This window comes from Amia ocellicauda, assembly GCF_036373705.1.
Source record: "Amia ocellicauda isolate fAmiCal2 chromosome 11 unlocalized genomic scaffold, fAmiCal2.hap1 SUPER_11_unloc_4, whole genome shotgun sequence".
Lineage (NCBI taxonomy): Eukaryota > Metazoa > Chordata > Actinopteri > Amiiformes > Amiidae > Amia > Amia ocellicauda.
In genome coordinates this window covers 658,578-673,467 of record NW_027102662.1, presented here as the reverse complement: position 1 = coordinate 673,467, position 14,890 = coordinate 658,578, and the positions used below count along the sequence as shown (strand labels likewise).

At 42.9% G+C, this 14,890-nt stretch overlaps 1 non-coding gene across 1 annotated transcript; it reads right to left on the bottom strand.

Annotated features, from left to right (window-relative positions):
* Positions 1 to 14,100: 14,100 nt before the first annotated feature.
* trnav-aac (transfer RNA valine (anticodon AAC)) lies at positions 14,101 to 14,173 on the bottom strand. The gene has a single exon. It is a non-coding gene; the product is annotated as a tRNA-Val (tRNA).
* Between the last annotated feature and the right edge of the window lie 717 nt (positions 14,174 to 14,890).

Below are 14,890 nucleotides of genomic sequence, written 5' to 3'. Positions count from 1 at the left end.
AAACTTGGGCAGCTGCTCAATGACCTGGATGAGCCGAGTAGAAAAACCGCTGGCAAGCTAAAAGCTTATTTCTTCCGTAAAGAAGTTAAAGCTGGGGGCAGCGACGAAGAATTCGACATCTACGCCACTGATTCAGACTCTGACCTGAACTAAGGGACTTTGAACATGGGGAATGTTCTGGACTGCTTCTGCAACTGGTTCTGTCATCAACACTCTGCAGCTAACCTGAGAGCGCTATTACACCATGTGCTTGACAGAAAAGTAGCCAACGCGAGCCTTTTCTCTACAGATTTAACCATCGATGAGGATCAACTTTCAAACCTGGAAAAGTGAATGGCTGCTGTAACAAAGACCGGGGGGTACGAACACTGGGATGAAGGGCTCAAGGGGGCCAAGAATGATATTAGGCCATTTCATCAACATCTGTATGACCTTTTACTGAGCATGTTTAATACACCTCTGTTTACTTTTAAAATAGGTCATATTGTTGTTTTATTTACATATGTAACTGAGGTGTGTGCCTACAAGATAAAGAAACAGGTATATTTGTTGATATAGATCAAGTAACCAATCATCTGATTTCTTTTTGTCTGGACCGTAGAAAAAATTGTTGTGTATGTTATACTTTTCTCAAATGTCTAAAAAGGGGTATCTGCTCTCCTGAAGTTGAATAAAAAACCTTGTATAAAAACTTTGCGCATAGTGTGGGTCTGTGTGGTTATTTGACAGAATGACTCGGCAAGCTCCCCAAATGCAGGAACTATACTACAACCCAGCCAAGATTGGGGGTTTGGCGGGTAAGAAGGGTTTTCAAAGAGGACTCGCTGAGGCTGGAGTGAAGGTTAATGATGTGGTTGTTTCAGAATGGTTACGGGAACAAGACGCCTATACCTTACATAAACCTCTCAGGATTAACTTTTAAAGAAACCGCGTATATGCAACTGACATAGATTCACAATGGCAAATGGATCTAGTCGATATGTCAAATTTATCAAAACATAACAATGGTCACAAATTGATGTTGATGTGTATCGATGTGTTATCAAAATATGCCTGGGCTCGCATTCTACATAATAAAACAGGTCGGGCGGTGACAAGGGCCTTTGAGGATATATTGTCCCAGGGTCGATGTCCTAAAAAACTGCAGACTGAAAAAGGAAAAGAGTTTCTCAACAGAGAATTTCAGAATCTACTGAAGAGACACAAAATACATCATTTCACCACCGGTAATGAGCTTAGGGCATCGGTAGTGGAGAGGTTTAACCGCACCATAAAGACCAAAATGTGGAGATATTTTACAGCGGTCCACACGTTCAAGTATTTTGATAAAGTTCAGGATTTTATCGATGCTTACAACCAAGGGTAACACACCAGTATTAAAATGAAGCCTTTAGATGTTGATCAAAGTAATTCTTTTAAGGTCTATAAAAAATTATACCGACCATTTATTAAGAAGGGAAAAACTACTTATTAGTTCAACATCGGTGATGTGGTTCGCGTTTCAAAGCTAAGGAGTACTTTTGCCAAAGGTTATGAACAAACATTTTCTGACGAATATTTTACAGTTACCGAACAGTTGGCTAGAGACCCCCCCGTGTACCGGTTAAAAGACTATGACAGGGAGGATATAGAAGGAACGTTTTACGAAGCCGAGTTACAAAATATTATTGTGGGTAAAGACAGTGTATACAGAGTTGAAAAGATATTAGCTGAAAAAACCCAGAACCGGAAAAAATATGTGTTGATGAAATGGCTTGGATGGCCTGAAAAGTTCAATAGTTGGGTCCCGGAACAACAGGTTTGCGATATTCAATCCTTATAACAACATGCCCGCGGGTGTGTTGGGGGCATTACTTTCGATTCTCAAGATGGAATCAGGAGGCTTCTACGTGACTCTACCCAGTAATGCCTCTCTCGATATATATCCTAAAAATGAAATACCCAGTTACACGGTACAATTTGGAAAATCTATAGATCTAAGGGGGTCGTGGGAAGTGGGGTTGGCGGAAATACAGTATCCTTACACTTGGGCTGTTTTACAAGATAAGGATGCCACCTTCGCCATTTTTGATGATGTTAAAAAGAGTCAATGGACATTCACTATACAAGGAGGTTATTATGACAATGTGGATAAAATATTAGATGAGATGCATAAACAGTTCTCAGAAGGCACCCCCAACATCAAGCTATATTACAACCCTATTAAAAACAGAGTGTACAAGGTGTCAAAACCAGGTATTAGCATTCAAACCAGCGGCCAACTGGGGCGTATATTTGGGTTCTATTCTAACACAGAGAGCAGGTTCTCAGAAGTGGTGGGGCGGCTTTTACACTCTTTATGTGTATACGGATATCATAACCCACCAGAGGGTCTGGGATAGTTATGTCCCCCTTTTGAGAAATGTACTTATTAAAGGTAAAAGCAATGACATGGTCACAATTACTTATGACAAACCACACTACGTACCAGTCTCAAAGACCCACTTTGACAACATCACGATCGAAGTAGAATCGGATCAGAATATCAACGTACCCTTCCGCTTCGGTAAAGTTAATGTCAAACTACATTTTCGACCCCTGAAACAGTTTGTACATTATTAAAATGGCTACCTCGAGGGGTTATGTAGATCCTAGCGCCTATGTGGATTATTACAAGATGCAAGATGGAACGGCTTGCCCGGTATTGTAGGAGCCCCCACAATGTATGGCGCCGGTCTAGGAGGACTCTTTCGTGGTCTCTTTAGAATGGCCATACCCCTGCTTAAGAGAGGCTTTGCTATAGCCAGACCCCACTTGAAATCAGCGGCTAAAAATATTGTTAGTGACGTGTTCACCAATGTTATGAACCGGGCAGCTAGCCATGAGCATCAGGAGGGTTCGGGTCTCATGGTAATGGCGAGGAGGGGGGGTAAAAGAAGAAACAGCATGTGTCCACCAGGGGGCGACAAATATCCGTGGCTAACAAAAAACGAAGAATCTCTCATTCTCCAACATATCGTGGAAACACTCGGAAAAGGAAGCAGCACAAGAAAAAACCTGCAAAAAGAAAGTCTCAAAGAAAGAAAAATAGAGCCTCAGGATACATCTTTTAAACATGTCTTTTGTCCACAGTCTATCGGAAGAATGCGTCAAATCAGAACTGGATCTGTTTACAGTTCCACACACTCAAACGAGTATAGATAAGAGCATATATGTAGAGATTCCCCCTCTTTCTGCAATTTCAGACACGGCCCCTCTGTAGTTTTTTATAGCTGGCAATTGCGAGGATTATATTGATTTGAATAACACATTTATTTTAATGAACTGTAAAGTGACTGATGAGGATGGCGATGCAATCGAGAAGACGACCAACGCTGGGGTCATCAATTACCCGGTGGCCACCATGTTTTCACAGGTGGATGTGACCCTGGGAGATCGGCTCATTAGTCAAAGCAGCAATACTTACCCCTATAGAGCCATGATGGAGTGTATACTTAATTATAGTGAGGAGACCCTAAGCAAACAGTTCAGCCCCGGCCTTTTCTTCAAAGACATCCCGGAAGCTATGGACGACAAGGATCCAGAGGGACTCAATAAGGGTTTGCAAAAAAGAACGGCCTTTTCAACAGAAGGGAGGACCTTTGAGCTAATGGGGCATATCCATGCAGACATATTTTTCCAAGAAAAACTCATGCTCAACGGGGTAGACATTAAAATTAAAATGATCCGTAGTAAAAGTGCTTTTTGTCTGATGACCCCTGATACTGAAAAATATAAACTGACCATATTATCGGCCTCGCTGTTTGTGAAAAAAGTGTCCGTCTCCCCGGCGGTTAAACTAGGACACGCGCAGGCGTTAATGACGGCAAACGCCAAGTACCCGATCGAAAGAGTCTATATGAAAGTCCACAGTATCCCCGCAGGGACACGGGTGATGAACCAGGAAAATCTGTTTCTAGGACAGCTCCCAAAACAGGTTATTATAGGTCTCGAAGATAATGATGCATTTACCGGGGTTTACAACAAGAACCCCTTTAACTTTAAACATTATAACGCGGAATTTATAGCGTTGTACGTCGATGGTGTGCAGGTTCCATCCAGACCTTTTCAACCTGACTTTGAAAACGGCAATGCGGTTCGTGAATATGACAGTCTAGTACTGGCTACGGGTCGCCATCTCAAGGATCAAACTCTGCTGATCGATCGCCGGGAATACTGCAGCGGTTACACCCTGTACGGTTTCAACCTGACCCCTGACGAAGAGTGTGGACAACATTTTTCACTGATGAAGACGGGCAATATGCGTTTGGAGATGCGTTTCAAGCAGCCTCTACCACGCACTGTAAATATGGTCGTGTATGCAGTGTTTGACAACATTATTGAGGTGAATCAGAGGAGAAACGTTATGTATGATTATTATTAAAATGAACACCAGAGAGCTCAACCACATCATGAATGCCCTGGCCAGCTCACGGAAACTGTTTCAAGGAGTCTACACCTGCGATCAGCTGCCTAAATTTAAGATCAAGAATTTACCTGCAATGTACATAATCAACACACACCCTAAAAATATGCCCGGAGAACATTGGCTGGCTATTTATCTAAGGGAGGACCACCGTGGTGAATTTTTTGATTCCTATGCAAACCCCCCGGATTTCAGACCTTTCCCTCGGAAGATCAATAACTTTCTGCTCAACAACTGTCAAGAAACCATTTACAGCGGTCGTCAAGTACAAAGTCTTCAGACCTTCACTTGTGGTCAACACTGTGTGTTTTTCTTATATCATAGATCTAAAGGAAGGTCATACCCCGATATTATGGCCTTGTACAGTGAGGATTTAGGCCAAAATGATAAAAAAGTGGCAGAGTTTGTCAGGACACTGTGGACCCCCCCTTATAACACAATGACTTACGACCCTAGCCAGCCGTGTATACAGATGGGATGTTCTTGTGAGGATTTTAAAAGATGTCATGCGTGTTAAGGTGAAAAAATAATGAAAACAGCCTTTGAATCATTAGTTTTGTTTTTATTCAACACAATTATTATACAAAGCAGGGGTTATGGTATAAATAAATGTACAACATTTGAAAAATAAAAAATAAAAATAAAAAATTGTTTGTCGGGTCATTATTTACAGGGGAGACAAATAAAAACATGTGATTAATAAGCTTCCCAACGATGGATAGATCCTGAGGATGGAAGCTCAGCACGGTCAGAGTAATGAGATATCGGAGTCAGATCAGGCTCCACCTCTTTACACAGACGGATTTTTTGTCGCGTTTCCTGGTTAGGAACTGTTGATTGGGGCATGTTCAGACAGGCCATCGCCTGTAGGAAAGCATTCCAGCCTACAGGTCGGCGACTATCGGGTACCTTATTAGTGCTAGTGACACTCTTCAACAAATCAAACATGTGTGAACCTTTGATCAGTTGTCCTTTAAAAACAAATTCACCCAGTTCATTCCAAGCCGTTACCCGCGGTTTCTGAACCATTTTGTGCAGGATATATTCTGCATGTCTTTTGCTTCTGGCCGGCATGTTTCTCAAAACATCCGTTACAACATCTCCCTCTGAACTCTCAACAGGTTCGGTCACCGCAACATCTTTATCAACCGTACCCCCCGCATCAGCCCCAGAACCATTTTCTTGAGAGGCCATGGTTAAAGTTAAAATGTTTTGATCTTTTTCACCCTGTCTAACCAGACGGAGGTAGCGCTGTAACGTGTTGGTATACAACTGGGCTTTGGAATACTGATTTAAATCGGCCCTGGCCTGTATAGCTTTCATTTCAGAGTCCAGGTTGTTTTCGGCCGTTTGTCTAATGGGCTCTGGCCCGACAACATTTTTTCTCAGTTTCTCAAGCTGCTCCTGAGGGATCAAAAACATTTTCTGAGCATATTCCATTATTAACCCACTCTGGAAGCTAGAAGACTGGTTAGGAAAGGCACGGCTATGCTCAACAGCGGTCCTATAAAACCCCCGGTTTGATTAATCTTCTTTCTTTTTCTTTTAATAGAATACTTCTTATTAGCGATGATCTTGATAACCGCTTTTTGTTTTTTGAGTTTAGAATGTTGAGAAGGGGTTAGGGGTATATTACCGCGTAAGATGTTAAAAGCTATTTCACACAGGGTCTCGATCAAATCCTAGGGGGCCCCTGCCAGCACAGCTTTCCTATGGCGCGGGCTCCTCTCAAATAACATTTGCAAAAGCGGCAGATTTCTTTTAATCCGAACAGACATTCTTATTTATTTCCTTTTCTTTAGCACATAGACTGCCGGCCAATCGTGCGGGCACAAACCTGTTCTTAGGCGAAAGTCTTCTGGGGTTTGTGCATTTAATTCCGCAATCAAGTACCCGTAGGGTTTTTTGGTGGCATCCTCAAATGCCTCCAAAAAGAACTTGGTCTGGTTAGGGTACATTTGACGAGCCAAGACGGTGACCTGTAGTTTATCTCTGGGGTTTTTAAAAAGAATTATATAATTGGCATTTAAATTAATAGTGCGGCTTTTTTTACCTTGAAAAAATAGATTTTGAACTAAATAAATAATACTTAAATTCCTATGATGAGTGTACTTTGTGAAAGCTTTTTCCACTTCACTGTTGTCACCGGCCTGCTCCATCAGGTCATCAAGGATCACTAGGTTAGTTTGACCGGGCGGGAACAAGTCATCGCCACACAACGAGGCGGGGAGACCTTGCACAAATTTCAGATTATTTTTTTTCGAAGCCAAATCATCGTAGAGAGGTTGCCAGCAAGAGTAACACCACACTATGTTGTCAAGAGCTTGGGACACGGTTGCGTCCACATCTTCTATGATGTTCTTTATAAGATAGCTCTTCCCCGAATTGGAGGGACCGGCTATAATACAGGAGAAAGGGTGTTGAAGTCTGTTATCAAAACCACCGCTAATATCCATAAGGCAGAGTGGTATAATCAGTCTTCAACACTCTTTTATTGTACACCACTCTGAACCGTTTGTTTAGTGATCTATTTTCCAACGTGTACCCCTTTTTATTGCGATAGATCTGATTTCCGGCTGTAATAATCTCACGAGGAGGCGCGTCTTTCTCGTTACAAAACTTTCTACCAGGGTCGTCAGAGACTTGATGTTAATGAGCTTGTTGTTACAATGGTTCAGAGTGAAACCCTTAACTTTCATACAGGTCTTACCCGCAGCCGTTCTGTATGCGTAAGTCTTAGGACCCCCTGAAACAAACTCCACTATGTGGTCCTGAGGATCTAGTTCGCTCGTTAACTCCCCAAGGTAGTCCCCGAGGGGAGGGACCCAATCCCCTGGCCTGGTGACAAAGATTACAGAGTCAGTATCATGATAGAGCGTGCGTTCCTGCAACTGATCCATTAAGTTGTACAGTTCAAGCCGGGCGTAAGCCGTGGTAAAAACCGCTATGAAAACATTAACGTTCCCCTGTTTGGTGGGGAAATCTTTAGGGGCCCTCCACTGGACCTGTGCCACGTGGTCATTTAAGAATTGAAAGTGTGATACTGCATGTTGTTTGGAAAACATAAATTCTATGAACAGTTCAGGGGTTTTAATCAAGGTTGTGTTTAGACGGTAATTTCTTTCCCCAAACTTACCCCACAGACTGTTTAAAATCAGTTTGGACATTTGTCTCTTGGCGGGGTTTACAGTTATGTTCCCCGGCTCTAGACGGATCCCTTCCTTTTCAAAATATTGCTGAACGTATCGCTCTTTGGCCGCGGAGTCAACACACCATGAGGGATAGCCCGATGCCTCCTGTTTCCCTTTCAGATGGGTCATAATGTAATCAGCAAAAAGAGTATCAGTTTTTTCAGAAAAATGCCAAACCTCATACACCTTACCGACTCTGTAACCTTTCTCCACCGCCTTGTCAAGCTCAATGCTACACCAGACACCCGTCAGCGCTCTCTCTTCATCACTGTGCAGACAAGAGGTAGTTTGATTTTCAGTTTCCACACACGTTCTACACAGAGGGAACATCAATTTTCCCGAACACCTGTAAGGCAACACGGGTAAGAACAGCTCGCGAGGAGGGTACATGGTGACTTTGATCAAACTAAAGTAATGTCCGATTTCGAGAAAGTCACGATAAACAATGGTTGGACGCCCCACCGGGTACATTTTGGTCTTGTAAACATAAGGGTACAGACTGGTGAAATCATAGTAATCTACTCTCTCACCCTCCTTTACCTCATAATGTAAACAGAGGGCATTGGTACAACCCCCAAATAACGCATCCCGGGGCTCTAGACATTCAGGAAAGTCCAAGGTTTCCATAAACCGTTGTACCCCCGCATCCTGTTGCTTCAGGGTCGTCCACTCGTGTTCCCAAATCACCAGCACGTTCAAACCATAGGTGTTTTTTAAAGTTTCAATTCGTTCCTGGAAATCATAGTACATATCACCGCAGAGTTTTAGTGTTACGGGGTTAAAGGTGTTTGGGTCGAAGCACTGAGGACAGCCATGGTAAATACAACCGGCAAACTCATAAGCGGTACGCCGCCCGGACACGTCGCTAAAACCGTCCAAGTAGTAAGGACCCATTTTTACTTCCCCTTGATTTAAGGCATGTCTGATGAAGATGTTATCCCGGGCACTCAGGTATTCCACCCACTGTATGAAGACAGTCGAAAAGTTCTTTTGTCTAGCACGATAGTTGTCAGAAGTGGTGACCGCTATAGTGTTTTTCTGCAAGAAATTGGACCGATACATTTTCATGCAGAGAGACGCTATGGTCACACTTTGCAAAGGGTTGAGACCCGATGTGTTGATAACCTCGGCGCAGAAACGCACACAGGCTTCTTTAAGGATCACCACATCATTTTTATAATAAGCGGCCATCTCTTCTCGGAAATCAAAAACACCTCCCTTAACCGTATTGTACCATTTAAAGAATTCCTCCCTCTCATGAGACATCATAGTATCAACCCCATAATAAGAGGCGGGCGGGTAGGACCCTTGATAATTTTGAGTGTCCTTAGTATTAAAAAAATGGCAGAACCAACCTTTCTTCTGAGCCTCAAAACCCAGAGCCTTAGGCAAAGCGCTCAATTTCATGGGGAGGAAATTTAACAAGTCTATGTAACGTTAGTTGAAAGCTTCGTCGGTGAAACACATGATCTTGCTACCCTGAGCTATTATTTTTGGGGTCACCCCATTTTCCACCAGATACTTCATCAAAATGTAAGAATCATAACCCTTAGCATTGTGGGCAATAAATGTGTAATTGAGGTATTTTGGACCTCGATACCGCGTAAAGAAATCCCTGACACAACTCTCACCGCTAGCTGACCACTCACGATCCAACATGTCAATACAGTGTATATAATTAGCAACGTGGACCCCGTTTTCTTGCCGGCATTCAAAATCAAAAAAGACATACCAGTTGTGCGGCGGCTCCTTTTTAACCGGCTGAATAAAGCACTGGTGTTCGGACCCCGGGGTTAAATCAGCATTACAGATCCTGCATCTCGGCTCCAGACATTTGTGTGGTTTAACCTCATGAAAACGGTACTGGAGGCAACACTGCGGGCAACATTTAGTTTGATCACAATAACTCCATTTTTTAACCCCTCTCAGCAGCGGCCCTCTGTACCTTATGCTCGGAAAAACAGAACGCTGAGAGACAAATCCTTAAGCAATCTTTACATCGGATGGTAGGGGCCAAACCCTTACGACATTGCGGATTGAAACAGACGTTACAGTAACCGTCACAGCGGTGCTTAAGCTTATCATTGAAGGCCTTATAACACCAATGACAAACATACGAACAACCCAAAAAAGCCGTCAAACTCTTTATTCCAAAGTAATGACTATCACTTAGGAAGAGAAACAGTGTCTGTGTATGGGTTTCAGGATGTGTCTGAAATTTCACAAATACTTTCCTTTACCTCACAACGGTACCACACAACAATTTTTAAAGACAACAACTCCTCAAACTTGGTGATGTCTGAAAAGGCAACCATCTGTTGAGAGTTTAAGCCGGCCCTCTGATGAAGCATTAAAGCCTCTTGCAGAGCTTGGGGTTCAGGCATGTCGGGGGTGAGTAGTTTTATTAAACTGTAAGCAAAACAGAGCTTATTGTCCCCACTGGAACTCACCACTAATTGCCTGAGCTTGGTCCTAATTATGTCGTTCTTCAAGCATTTCGACAGTCTTCTAAGCGCCCCACCCTCAGGGTTACGAACCACATTCATTACCAGAGACAGACTTTCATCAGCTAAGATGGCTGCGTTACTTTGCAATAACGCTTCGATTTTAGCCAGACGTCTAAATTATCTCCACTCAGCATTACAGATAGGTTGCTAAACAAATTATCCCCTCTGAGTTCTAACTGTACAACATCTCGAGGTCTGACCCTTTCAGCAACCTGTTCAAGCATTTTCTGCAAGGCCTCGTGTATGTTGACAAATATTTCTGCATAATTGTCACAATTTAAAAGTTCTGCAAAATTAAAACGCTGAATCATTTCAAAATTGTTATAGGCCGGTCTATCTATAATCACGGGATCACTGGTACTCTTGGACACATCATCATTTTGAACAAAGCCTTCACCCCCTACATTCTCACAGAGCATGTCCTCCACAGCCTTATCAGTCTCAGAACCCTCCACATTCCGAACACCCCCACTGCTGACATCTACAAAACCCCCTTTTTGAGGAGGCTCATTTAAAGCCTGTAAAAGTCCTTCAAAGATATCCAACCGGTTAATGTCAAGACCCTCCTCTATAGTGATGGCTGCTTCTGCCGCCATCCTGTGTTCTAATTGTCTCAAATCATTTATAATAGGGGCAGAATTTGGTAGGGGTAGCTCCTCCAAAGCCTCCACCATTTCAAACAAATCGGGGTGAACTAGGGGGTGAACCTCTATAAGCGCTACCGGTGGGAGGTGGTTATTTAGATCATTGACCATCTGTAACAGGTCGGGGTTCACCGGTAAGTCTGTTAATTCACATTCTATTGGTGGTAATTGGGGGTTATTTAAATCATTTATCATTTGTAATAGTTCCAGGTTCATTGGGACATCAGAGGAGTTCACAACAGGGCCGGGGATGTTCTCTCGGGAAGGTCTTTTTGGGGCCCTAGCTTGTTCATAATCCTTTAGTTTGTGAGTTCTTTTACCAAGTCAGGACATTTTTTAATTTATTTTTTATTTTTCCAACAACCCACAATAGTAAGGCGTTTTGTGTCTATTAAAACATTAAATACGGTACAATTCGTTAGTAAGGGTATTAATAAGGGTGTTTTGGCTCTCTATCACCAGGTTTTGCCCCACTAACACAAGTCTTTGATTTTGTAACAAAGTATGTAGCAACTCATGCCGACCTTCAGTAAGTAGCTCCGGGGGCTGGTGGCCTGGCTCAGCTTCAAAGGATGGTCGCTCCGGTAAATCTCGGTCGAAGGAGGCAGGGAGCGAGCGTATACTCATGGACGGAGACCAAGAAGGCCTTTGCGGTGACACCCTGGCCAAGCGCGGGGTACTGTTCCGCGTTTCTGTAGCCAAGAAACGGGTCTGGGGGGACGATGTTGAAACCAGGCCGTCGTTGGGTGGTGTGTCAGCCCTGACTGACGGCGACCCCTGAGGTTGTTGGATGCCTGTATTTGTTCCGCCCGACAATGCGGCGGGCTGAATCTGGGGTGTTGAATTACCCCCAGAAGGCTGTGGCCTGAGTAGATGTTGGGGGGTCTCCAAGACCACCGTGGGGGATCCTATCGGTGATCTCACCGGGGAAGATGTTTGATCCCACTTAGACGGGGTAATTGTCCTCAATAGCTCATCCACAGAATGACTATCCCAAGAGTCTTGGGAAGAATAAAAATATACATTACATTTACATCTTTAAACGGTGACAGAAATCAAACTTAAAACAACATGTCCAGGACATTCAAAACCTTTAGCTTTTTTAGACCTTTGAAAATAGCCTTAGACATTCACTACAACGCCTTATTATTTACAGACAATATATTTATTAGGACTTGATAATAAATGTAAAACAGAGAAGCCGCTGTAAATAAACTGTTTCTTAAATGTTTCTTTAAAAACTGTAATATTGTTAATAAAACACACACACACACAACAACATTTCATTTTTAAACGAACCTTCCAAGTGTAAACGCTTCCTGATCCCGGGACTTCCTGTTTCACAAACGTTTTCACGATCTGTTTAAATATTAAATACAATGAACACCTTCAAGCCTTTTCCTACAACCACTTTAAAACAGAAGTATAATAGCGGGAGATAAGCCAAACAACTTACTAAACCCTTTCGGACGTCTTTACTTCCTAACCAGACGGTACGGCAATCGGTCATTTCTAAACACGTTCCCCAGAAACAAGCATAGACCTGTCCGGACTTCTAAAGATCTTTCCCAGAACCCCCCGCCCTACAGGAAACGGTCACCCATCGCTTAAATATTCGCCATCAACGGGCAAACAAAGCCCTTTTAAAAACATTAAAGTTTGAAAGATCTTACTTACCTCCACAGAATAATCGTTTCTTATGTTTTTCGGCTGGTTTAGCTTTTTGCACCGCTGTGAAGGTAAGAGACATGTTTAACCTTTAACCACACCGCTTTATAAAAAGCTTTAACCTCTTACAGGCTGCAGACATATACTCACAGCTATCAGATACCGGGGCTAACGGCCTTTCAGATTCTTGAAAGGTTACGGTTCTCGAAGGTAAAACGAAACAAGCCCTCGATGTGGAAGGCCTTTCGTTGTCTCGAACCACGTTTCTTAATACTGTTAGACAGGATAATTTTTTAAAATTAACAAAACTGGACTCAAACATCTTACAGAAACGTTATACAAACAAACAGGGGTTTAGTTCTTACCCGGTCGGCAGACAGCCTGTCTAGGGACAACCACTTCTCTTGGTCGATCCTCGGAGACATTAATCACAGGCCTTTCGATAGTTTCTGTGTAATTAAAGAGACCGGCATTAATATATATTAAAACGTTTTCATAACTCTAATGAGCCGCATCAAAACCACACACACCCATGCATAAGAACTCATGAGCGCAAACACAAAAATCTTACCGTCGTTGTTCCAGATGATCTCCTCAGCGTTGGGAATTAACTCCTGTTGACTGGTTGAAAAATAATTTTACAGAACTTAAAACAGATGTTATAGCCTTATTTACAATACATGCACACAACACGCTCTGAGTCAATGAAAATAATCTGAAGACTTGCCTAAAAACTCGTTTAAATCGAATCGCTGATGTTGTTTCCGGACATTGTTGATCTTTAGTCTTAAATCGAAAGGTCAGTATGAGTCTGTCGAGCTGAAGACCAGACCTTCATACTTATACTGATGGCCACATGCCGGATCTGTTTGTAAGGCATTGTTCTGGTCTGGCCTTTGTGCCACCCTGTTACCAATTAACATATCAAAACCAACCAATAAAATGACACTGCATCAAATTTCAAATAGAAACCAAGATGGAGACGATCTCTCTCCTCTCTACTCTAAACTTTTATTAGAACCTTTTGGTCTCTCAAAAAAACATTTTTAAGCATCAAGACCTATAGTCAACAACCACTAAGAATATTTCAGGCCTTTATAAGCGCTAAAAAACAACCTGAGCCTAGAAAATAACTATAAAGATCAAAAATAACTAGCGCTTTTACAGTGATTTTTTTTTTTTTTTTATAGCGATGCTTTGTTTGGTATTAAACAAGTCACAAACTACTCAGAACAGCGTTTATCCCCGCAAAAGAGATATTTGGGTTTATTTTACAAAGCTTATAAATTATATAGGTTAAAAGTATTCTGAATGTTTTGATATCACACGCCATACCAACTGTTGTCTTCTACACCTTACGGTAGCAACAAATCTAACTACTGCTTTACTTTAACAATAATAATGACGGCGACCACGATGACAACAAGAACAACAACAACAAGAACAACAACAACAACATCATCATCATCATCATCATCATCAGATTTTAATTAAAAGTGGCTACACCAGCGTTTACAATTTCAACCTGTCGACGGACGGACGCTCTGAGTGCATCGATTGCGGGCACTCCAATGAAGAAAAGACACCCACCGCCTCCGGGGAACCACGAGGGCAAGCATGACGAAAAGGGCCAGCCCACAGTAGGCTGTTTCCGCCCGGTTTCGAACCGGGGACCTTTCGCGCGTTAGGCGAACGTGATAACCGCTACACTACGGAAACTGACACCGCTGCCTCTTGCTTCAAATGGTTAGCGTTAAAGCCTGCTGGTAAAACGGGCTCAGGTGTTTCAGGTCGGCTAGGCTGTGAGAAGTGCGGCGAAAGGATGCCATTTTCACTGACCTGTTTGGCATTGCTAAAGGGCACATCAGGACACTTCGGAAACTCTTTTAAAGGCAGGACGCCCTGCGCTCTGACAGTGCCTGCACTTAACCCAACAAGGTGATGCTGAATGGCTTGTTCAAACGGCTGGTGGTCTTCCGTCACCACCAGACTATGAGAGCTATACTGCGCCTTCAACTACATAAGAGTAGATAGTAGGGTTTTTTGTGCGCGGCCTATTTTGTTATGACGTATGCCCTAAGCTTATTAATATTCCTACGTCATAATTGGGGGGCGTGATTTTAGGTAGAGTTATTTCCTTAATTATTCCTACGTCATATCCGTCAGAAAGTGTACACCCATAAAACCCTGAACAACAAGGCCACCCATAAATACCCCCACCCCTCTGAAGGCAACGCCCCGAAACTCTCCTCTCTATTTAAGAACCCGCGCTTCTTTTAGGCAATACCTCTTTAATTCTCAGCTTCTGAAACATCCCGCTTCTTCAACATGTCCAGCGACATCAACATGAAACCCCGCAAGAAACAATCCCGGGCAAGGGTTCCTGTACTCACCAATTTGAAGATTGAATGCTCCTGGGTGTTGTTCTGGGGGGCT